This window comes from Tachypleus tridentatus, chromosome 8, assembly GCF_004210375.1.
Source record: "Tachypleus tridentatus isolate NWPU-2018 chromosome 8, ASM421037v1, whole genome shotgun sequence".
Lineage (NCBI taxonomy): Eukaryota > Metazoa > Arthropoda > Merostomata > Xiphosura > Limulidae > Tachypleus > Tachypleus tridentatus.
This window is the reverse complement of record NC_134832.1, coordinates 45,507,658-45,518,802: the sequence shown is the minus strand read 5'-3', so window position 1 is coordinate 45,518,802 and position 11,145 is coordinate 45,507,658. Positions and strand designations below refer to the sequence as shown.

The 11,145-nt window shown below is 30.6% G+C and overlaps 1 long non-coding RNA gene across 1 annotated transcript; it reads right to left on the bottom strand.

Moving 5' to 3' along the window:
- Positions 1-3,295: 3,295 nt before the first annotated feature.
- On the bottom strand, positions 3,296-7,419 carry LOC143224137 (uncharacterized). Its single transcript, XR_013013231.1, has 4 exons — positions 7,255-7,419; positions 6,381-6,440; positions 6,099-6,158; positions 3,296-4,050 (listed from the first exon to the last, which is right to left on the bottom strand). It is a non-coding gene; the product is annotated as an uncharacterized LOC143224137 (long non-coding RNA).
- Positions 7,420-11,145: the final 3,726 nt, after the last annotated feature.

The window sequence follows — 11,145 nt, the reverse complement described above, 5'->3', positions numbered from 1 at the left end:
TACTTTAGGTTCATTGAAAGGGGGGAAACATGTTGGAAAATTTGAAACAGTTTGTTTCAAAATTAGATTTTATACATTTGCATCAAATTTCTGAATTTCAAAAATATAAAATCCATATCAAATTAATATAAAGGTAAATAAACAAGTTATACAGGTCAAAAATGAAAAGTTAAATGTACTTATATTTTAAGAATTAAAAAAAAATTGCATTATCAGACAAAAGCTGAAGAAAAAGTACTACAACACAGTTTTAACACTTAATTACATCAAGAAAATTAAGTTTGGAAAATTTTTATGTACAAAACATGAAACAATAATGCACGAAATTTTATTTTTGGACATTGAAATACATGACACATTTAATAATTCATTTTCGTGTGAAATGTTTTGAAGTAGAGGTCAACACAAAGAGCCACTTTGCAATCAGTACATTTATATTTGCTTTCCCTCCTCGTGGATTTGTCAGAACACACTTTATAGTGGGGTAATTTTTCTTTTCTGTTTGGGAAATAAGTGTTGGGAAGTGAGGCGAAGGGGATTTTCCAAGGAAGGCTGGCCTCTGGTGAATTTTCGCCACTGGGTGTGGTAATCTTCAGTCAGGTTACGGATGACACCGAGTCTAAACTCCAGGAGAGACAGGTTGTTTCTCAGTGATTTGTAAACTACCAAAGCATAGTACACTGCTATATCCATCATGTGAAAAAATACTTTTTTGTACCACTTGACAGCCTTGCATATGCTCGGATAAGCATGCAACACACTGTCACATAAGTCAACCCCTCCCATATAACAATTATAATCAATACAAAGGATTCAGCATTCCATTCATTGTCATTAGGGCACTTTTTCTTGGGACTGTTCTTACCACGACTTGCAATTTTACGTTTACTCTCTGGTGTTATCGTCAGTTTACCAGTGCTGGTTGATGGCCAGTTACCATCATCTTCACTGACATCTGAGCCTTGTATTTCCATATTTTTCAAAGAATCTTCAAAATTGAATCTTCTGAATCGCCACTGCTATTTTCAAACTCGGACCAAGTTCAAAATACAACTCTAATGCTTTTTCATTTTGTAACTTTTTCGTGACGCCATTTTGGATCGAAAGTGCAACAATTTGTAAGTAGGTCAAATGCATGTATGGTGCTGACATCTATCGTTAAAGTTAGGTATTATTGAGAACGAATTAACTTGTCCGTGGCACTGTGTTACCAATTGGCTTGGACGAGTTATCTCGTCTATGGCATTGAACAGGTTAAATCTCATACCCTATCAAGTTGCATAAAAGCTTACCTAAAGTAGAATTTTTGGCTATAAAATGTTTTCACTCATTCAATAATTTAGTAATTTTTACACTTGATAAAGGAAAGGTAATTTTGAAAAAGAAATACATAAAAAGCTATTCTCAATGCTAATACTAAGTTTAGAATATTTAAGTCTGATCCTCTAGTTTGTAAGAAGAGATGCTTACAAAATTATTTAAAAACATTTAAATGATTAATATAATAAAGTTTTTAAAAATGAAATCAAAACCTAAAGTATATAAATTGTACTGTAATAGTGAATATGGGTTCTATGAGCCATTTGTAAAAGATGAGATTATGATAAGAAATAGGTTTTAAGTTTTCCAAAGTTGTTTTTGAATTAGTTTTGATAATCCTCTGTACTTTTAAAGTTCGGGTGTTATTATGGGTATAAAAAAACATTTTTGTTACATTATTGGAATTTGTCATTAAAAATATTTCATTGTGAATAACTAGGTAGAGTTTGTATGGATTTAAGGGTTGTGTGTTGTTTATTTAATCTGTATGTAAGTTGTCATGATGAAAGGTGGTTAGAAGATTGTCCTGGACAGTTTTAGAACTTTTATATTGCAGAAGAGACATAAATGACACTTGTTGTCTGACATATATGCTTTTAAAAACTGTAGGTAGTCAATATGTTGATATTAAATTTACTGTTATAAAACAATTGGAATGCACTTTACTATTTTTGCTCTTTGTATTTTTATTTTGATGGTTGTTTACTCCTAGGGTTTCTATTGGGTTGAGGAATAATTCGTGAGGGTTTTTTCAAGTTAAACAAATATATTCATAAATGAAATGCTTTCGAAAAATATTTCATGTCATTTGGTAGATAATTTTTTGCTCTAATAGATGGTGTGTTTGATTTTCATATGTCTTTAATTTTTGCTTTTATTTTCAGCTCATTAAATGGACTGTTAAGTGGACAAAATCAAGCATTTTCGACACCATCTGCTTTTCGCATTTAATTTCTTGCAATTTCGTTTAAAACAATGCATACTATATACCTAGGTATTACATGAAATAAAGTATCATAATAAATGTTTTGGATGTAATGTGTTCATGCATTGAAGTATTGTATAGTCTTGCATGTAATGTGTTCATGCATTGAAGTATTGTATAGTCTTGCATGTAATGCTTGAATGAAATTATTTAAAAATGCTCACGAATTATTCCTCAACCTAATAAATAATTTGATTCACATTTTAATACATTGGATTTATAAGGTAGTTGGTTCTTTTTCTGGGTTTCATAAAAAGGTTACAATATAAAAAAATAGTTTAACCCTGTATTTTGCTGTAGAACTAATAAATGATATGTACTGTAAAACTTATCCTTAAATTCAACAAAGAATAATTTCTAAGCCAGTAAATTAATTAATTCAATTTAAGGACAGTGTTGCTGAAACAGTGCTTTTATGCCATCTATACATTTACATAGCCAAGGTGTGACCATGGTTACATGGGCTCTACAATTTGTTGATCCAAGTTGTGATCATGGTTACATGGGCTCTACAATTTGTTGATCCAAGGTGTGACCATGGTTACATGGGCTCTACAATTTGTTGATCCAAGGTGTGACCATGGTTACATGGGCTCTACAATTTGTTGATGGAGTTTAGAAATTAAACAGCACAAGATGGGGTACCCATATCCTCTGTACATGCAGATTTGCAATAGGCATCACAATTTTTCTGTTTCACCTCCATTTCCTGTCACAGAGAATAAAAATTTCACAAAGTTGGGGGTTGTACATTATGCAATATATATATTTTGAGAACTATGATCTTAATGGTTTTGATATGAGTTTATTGGCGTACTTGAGAATGATTGCACTAGTAATCAAAACATTGTACCTGTTCTAAAACAAATCTTTCTTACTGTAAAAGCTGTAACTTGTATATAATATGATGTGAATGGTTTTTAACTTAAGATGTAAAAAACAAGTATTTATTTTGTATTATATCTGACAAAAAAGTTAAATATAAATCTGTACTTTTGATCACACTTTATTAACAAAATCATAAATAACATGCCTGTTATCTCGTTCATATGGAAACAAAAACATGTTTCTCAGTTTATTACTTTAAAAAAAAATTAAATACAAATTGTACTAACACAATCATGAAAAACCAGTTTTACTGAATTATTATGAATAAAAAAATTTAGTACTGATTGAAACCTTTTCATGTTTCTTCTAGAAACTACCTGACACTTTTGAAAGTTGATAATATTAATAGTTAAAGAACTACATTAAAGGTTAATTCTAGTATATGCTGAAATCATAGGAAAATATTTTTAAACGAGAAATATAATAATTTAAGAGTGAACTGCCTCAAAATAATTTTTAACAGGCCTAACTGAAACACACAAATGAAGTTAAAAACAAAAAGTAAAAAAATCCAGCAAGTTCAATAGTTGTAGTAGTGCCTCCACATTCCCCTTTGTTTACATCGTATGACCACACCTTGGCTGGTAAAGTCAATTGAGAGGTCACTGTTTATCACGATCACCAGCTAAATTTACATTAAATATAACAATATGTCCTTATAAAGTTAAGATAAAGAATGAGCTCTTCATGTCTCATGGAGGAACAGAGTACATCAAGTCTTGAGATGGTTTAAAACTTGCACCTTAACTTAAGCTTTATCGTAATGAAAAAGGAATTAAGAACTGACATGTAACCTCTGGTGGTTCTGGTGTTGATGATAAGTCAAACTCATAACCAAGATCAGTTCCATGATACATCTAAAAACAACAAAATATCAAATGTTTTGATACAGTTTGACATAGGTTGTGTGCATGTACAGTAAAACCCCTAACTACTACTTTTGTTTCTAATAAATAGAATTATCTAGAATTTGTTTTCTTCCTTGTGTTTCAACCTATTAATCTTTAAGCCATGATTTGCTACAGAACTCTTAATTTTAAATTTTTTTCACTACCCCAGAAGGTTTATACGATTTTGTATTTTCTTTAAAATACATTACATAATCTTTAGAAAATTTTTACAATATACAATTACAAAAACTGTAGTCAATGAGCTTATTACAGAGAAAAAAATCAAAAACATATCAGATGCATCCTTCCCACTGATTAACTGGCAATAATTTATCTATTAAAACTATCAAATAAGTCATTTATAAACTACTTAAATGAATCTGTTAAGTGGTAAATTTTGTACACACATTTTTCGCCTTTGTATCTTTATACTAGCAAGTGTATTCTAGGAGGAGTTGCACTATGCGTTATGCTGGTAAAATTATAGGCTATGCAGCATTAAACAAAAAACAAAAGGTTGCACATTTCTTCAAGTCTAACTGCTCTGAACTTGCCAAGTTCTTGGTAATTTCTTGCTTGTTGCAGTTTATATTTATCTGATTTACAAACAAAAAATTGCACATTTCTCATGCACACTGGGGTAAAACTCATCTGAAATAGCAAATGTACCATTGGTAACCAGTACTCTTTATAGACAACTCGAGACTCTACCTTTGTTTCCATGATGGCCCTTGACATAAAATATACATGACTACATGAAAGAATCAGGATGACTGTGATGGTGAGGGGAAATTTACTGCAATGAATTTAATGATACATACATTATTAGGAACTGTATGGATGAAATCTAGGTAACCACAGTTAGGTCATTATCCTGGTACCATTGGATCTGATTAAAGATTGATGAACAAAAACATTCACCACCACTGTGCCCATAATATCTATCATTAATGCCTACCTTGAACAGGAAACTACTGGCCAGAAATTTTCCTGAACCTAAACCTTACACAGAATAACCTCTGGACCACTTTCAGGAAAGTATTTAACATTTATCCCTCCCACTGAGTACACATGGACTAGCTTCAGAGGGAATTCAACAAATACCTCTCCACCTACAGAATACACCTGGAACAACTTCAGAGAAAGTTTTAACATATACCTCACCCATCAAACACTCCTAGATATGTCTGAGGAGAGGATTTAACATCTATATCAACCAACAAATACACATGAACTTACTTCAGAGGGTGAATTTCTCATCTACTTCACCCACCAAACACACCCAGACAAAAAAACCTTAGGGAGGATTTAACATCTACTTTATCTACCAAACACATTGGAGAAACTATAAAATGTTAAAGAAATAAGAAAACATTACCCCAAAGTCTGTATCAGACACATATACAGAGTATACCACAATCTATAGCATTTCAAGTAAACATGTAATAAACATAAGCAATCTTGGTGTCCTCACACCACATGTTGCTATAATTGTACATAAAGCGGATAACAAATTTCAATTTATTAACAGTTTGAATATAATTTAGCAACTTGAAAGTACTTCTTAATAATTTAATTATTAATACAAATTGTTTATTTATTTACCAACTGTTTTAAAACTTTATTGAATAATTATAAACTGGACACTATTCCATAAAGTGATTTACAGGTTTATTGTGCCAAGCTTATATGAAATTCTATTGATTAAAACAAAAGTATATAATTAAAATAAAAGCATGTACAGACTTCTTTCTGAGTTAGTATTATTGTTTAATTAACTTGTATTACAAAACAAGATCTCCTAGATTTATAGAGAGATTATGGAACTTAAAGAATGTAAAATAACTACATTAATTATTATATAATTATATTATATAATTTAGCAACTTGAAAGTACTTCTTAATAATTTAATTATTAATACAAATTGTTTATTTATTTACCAACTGTTTTAAAACTTTATTGAATAATTATAAAATAACTACATTAATATTAGAATATTTTTGAAAATTCTAACCTTATGTTTCGTTGCACTAAGCAGTAATGGTTTGTCAGGTGTTTTTCTCTGATGTTCATCCTGTAAAAGATAAAATAATACAGACAGTGACAATTATCCTTACAGCTTTATTTTCTAAATAAATGTACAACTTAAGTAAAATCTTAATGTGCTTCTAAGTTACTACTGTTGGTCAATTAATTTATATCACAAACAAGATCTTTCTAGGATTCGTAGAAATTATGCAACTTTAAGAAATATAGGATAACTACAATAATATTAGAACATTTTTGAAATCCTAACCTTATGTTTGGTTGCACTAAGGAGCAATGGTTTGTTGGGGGTTTGTCTCCAACGTTCATCCTATAAAAGAGAGGATAATACAAGAAGTGACAGTTATCCTTGCAGCTTTTTTTCTAGATAAAATTATTAAAAATTATTTTCACATATAGCCTGAGCATTTTTTAACAGCAATGTCCCAACCAGCTTTTGATTCAAAAGATAACATCCATCCAATAGGTTTTCTGCCATGTAACTGCAAATGCTCAGAAAGAAACTAACTTAAATCACAGCAGAATGATTCTTATTTTTAAAGTTTTGTTTTACAACACTATCACTCCCTCATTTCATTCCAATATATAAATAATTAACTCACACTAAATTTTATTAACATTGAGTAACATTTAGGGTGCTCTAAGTATCACTCATAGGGATGTCCTGACCTTGATAAAAAATCCACAAGACAATGATTTTCTTCTTAATCAGATGGAAAGAACATTATCTAAACTTAAATAAATATATTGAGAAATGTTTATAAAATGGAATAGTACACTGAAAAATACAACTAAAGAAAACTAATTTAAAATTAATGCTAGGAAAAAATACCCTTAATGAGAACATAAAATATTACTGTAGCTTTGAACCATAACTTGTAGTACTGAAACTAAAACCTGCATTCATACTGAGAAGTCACTACTGCTTATAAAGAGATAATATTAAACATTTAAATCATAAAAGTGATATAAAAGTCTGAAACACTGATGTCAAGTTAAAGTATTGTTTTAATAACTCTGTTTCTATAAAGTTTTGAAAAGTTGCAAGTTTACTCACATACAGTTTTGATTTCAATTACAGACCTCTAAGACTTTTGATTTAGAAATATCAAGTAATGGCACACCTGAGCACTGTAACCTTGAGATACTTGCGGCTCCTCAGGCGTATTCTGACGTAGACCATTAGCGCTTGTTTTTTCAGACAACAGCTGCTGTGGAACTGGTGGTGTTAGGTCATGACTGTTGTTTTTATGATCAGATGGTTTCTCTGAAAGAAAAACAAAATGACATAGCTTCATTACCCACATTAACTCATTACATTTCAAACTGAAGAATTAGTTGCATAGTTTTTAAATTAATAGTTGATAAGTCTCTACGATATTATAATAGGAGATAAATTCCAAGACATACTGAACATAAAAGGTATTAAGCTAAGCACAAAAAAAAGAGAATTAGACAGATGAGGGATGAAGTTTTATGTTCATAATTTAAAGACCGATTTAATCAGGTGGAAATATACTGCAACAAAATTTAAAACAAAAGGAAATCACTCCTGTGGCTGATCAAATCTACAAATTGTTTTATTTTCATATCTTTCACAAGCAGCATATTCATATTTCATTATTTTGCACATATCTCCATCAAACACTGTTGAACGGAAAAATTTCCCTTATTCTATATTACAGTTAAACTGACATTTGTACCATAGAAACTAATAACATTAACAAATGGAAGATACATAGGACTATTCTTATTTGAAAAAAATGTTGCACCAAACATGCTTGCCCTTTCAGCCGTGGGGGTTATAATGTGACGGTCAATCCCACAATTTATTGGTAAAAGAGCAGCCTAAGAGTTGGTAGTGGATAATGATGACTAGCTGCCTTCCCTCTAGTGTTAAACTGCAAAATTAGGGATGGCTAGTGCAGGTAGCCCTTGTGTAGCTTTGTGCAAAACTAAAAAAAATTAAAATAATAATAATCAAATACTTTGAACAGAAAACATAAAGGCGTTGTAAGCTATCAGGATAAATGGATTAATTAAGGGAAATATTTATTTTATTTCCAGTTCCAATTCAAGCTTTCTTTATCTTATAATTATATTTATTTGAAATTCTACTTAAAAATACTGATGGTACTAAAAGTATATGAATATTTATCAATGTTACAAAGTATAGAACTATTGGTAGCTAATTATTACATCTTATTTATCAGTCTTGAAATTATATAAATAGCATAATCAATCTGAAGTTTATGATCACTTTGCTTATTTTATATTTTCATGCATTCAGAATTCATTCCCTAAGCAATACCTTCTAAAAATAATTATTTAAATCCTTCAAATTTTATTTATATACTTCTTTGACCTAAGTATTTCCCAAGTACATGAAATAATTAAACAATATAAGATTGCTCATATTTTTCCCCCATGTTACCTAAATGAAGATACAAGTAAACTAAAAAATAGAAATGTTTTTTTTAGATATAACTTTATGCTGATGACTGTAAAATCCTCAATTCCACTTTCTATGAGAGCGATAAAACTTTGGAAGTCATGAGACTTCACTGCTAACTTATATCAACATAGGAACACAGACTTAATCAAAACTTTAGATTTTTCAATAATTTTTACTCATACTAAATATACCATTAAGTATCTTTATAGCTAACATGAATACAATTATTAAACATCAGTATTTAAATTTAACTAGAAGCATTACTTGAAAGATTAAACCAAAGAAAAAAATATTTTATACAAATATGTATACCTTTTATTTTCATTTATTCAACAATCTGTAAATACATGATATTTTGTAAAACCTTAAAAAAAATAAAACTATTTTAATTTACACCTAAAATCACAAAAACCTTTGTGAGTAATATCACTTCATTTAATAAGATCCATACTCTGGGTTTGTTACTAGATACATTTTTCTAAAATGACAGTACATAGCATATTTAATTAGTTTGATATGTTTTGTGCAATTTGAAGAAAAATACAGATAAATGAACACTCTGACTTCTTCTTTCTTCTATGTGTAGTTTTTATTATATTAATAGAATACAGTAAGGACTACATTGAAATATTTTAATATGCAGAACTTTTAGGTCAATCTGAAAACACACAGAGCTTTCCATGGTTATAAGAATGACAGAATTATTTATTTTCTATCATACATAACTGTATCTATTTAGGCTTGCAAAGCAAAAAGTTGTAAAACTTAATGCAGCAGCTGTTGAACATTACTAATAACATTATGAATATAGATCTTACTACTACTTTTTTTTATAAATTTCTTTTATTTTAGTCTTCTGATATGTCTATTTAATATTCTATTAGAAAATACAAATTATAAACTAACTGTGGAATATAAATGTAAAAGTACTGTATTTTTATTAACCCTAATGATAAATCTTCATCTTTATCTAGAACAGCATTGATATCATATAAATTTTCCATTAAATTGTTGCTAGCAGAACATACTATATTTCATTCCAGTAATTCCTACTACAGATAACCTGCTACAATTTCTAACATGCTGTTGGTATAATTTTCCTATTCAGAAAATATATTATCGATAGGTACTTCCTTCCTCTCACAAAATTAACTCTTCTAATTTTATGCTGCTCTCTATATGCAAACTTTTTTTAATAATGCATGCCACAAGTCTTCTGCACTCCCCTGTTGGTACAAAAGATTCCAAACCCACAGCTTGTTTTATGATACTGAAGGAACCAATCAACTAAAGTCCTTGCACAGGTTTGGGGTTGTCCATCCTCCTCCCTTGATTCTTCCTTCACAGAGGGTATAGATGAGATTTTTCTGTTTTGCAACAGGAATGTTATTGACCTTTGGATGTTTCAGGCCAATCTCAAGTTGAATACAGACAATGGACTTCCCTCACGTACTTAATGACACATTCCCAGATCTCTGGCTCAATGCCAACTCTGTGTTGTGCCCTGGAGTCACTGTTTTCCTCATATCCACAATTTTAGGGCTTAAGGTGAAGCCAGTATTATCCTTATCCTATTCTCATGAAGGTGTCAGTACCCAACAAGGAGGTTTTGGATGCAAATGACCTACCAAGCATGGTCTGCTGCACCCTAGTCACTCTATACCATGGGATGCATCCACCACTACCTGTATTACTTCTATGGGATTGATTTCCATATTTATGTTGTTAATATCACTCTACAGACTTATCCTTTCCTGCTTGGATATGATCCCTTCCTTTATCATAATGTTTGTATCTAGCTGGTCATGGTGAGAAGATACCTGGTTCTAAAGTAGTGCTGTGATTGTCCTTTAATCATCTAATCTGCTTCTCTCATCTATAAAAGTATTCTTCAGATACTTTATGGGTGTATGTCTGTTCTTCCCTTGCACTAGTCTCTTCTCCTTTACAATGTGAGATCCTAGCTAATCCTGTGTGTGTGTGTGTGTGTGTGTGTGTGTGTGTGTAAGGTAGCACCATATCAGGAGTTATAATTTTTCTATACTGAAAATGTACTTCCAATAGGTACTTCCTTCTTCACCCCTCCTTCCCCACAGTCTTTCAAAGCTAGCATTCCTTACACAGTTCCTAATTCTCCCACCTTTAAAGGGCATTGCAACCAAGATTATTAAAAATATAACCAATTTTTAAACTCAATGAAATGAACACACAATTTCTTTCTCATATGATCAGGTACATTCTCAGTAAACAAGATGATGAATCAATTGAGAAAACTAATTTGTCAAAATACAGGGATAAAATCATAAGACCAAGACTCATCACATGGTATAAATAACCTGTATTTACAGCCTTCAAAAGATTCCACATGAGTAAGACAGCACCTCATTTCTTGGAAAAGGCAGCATAAGTTTCAGACAGAAATGTTCTATCAGGATACAAATAGAGCAGTTTCCTTAAAAACAAGATATGATATGAATCTAGAGCATAAAGATCTGATTACTTCTTCCTCTGAGCAAGTAAAAGAAGAAAATAAATCTTAAGTGAAAGGTAATAAAGCAAA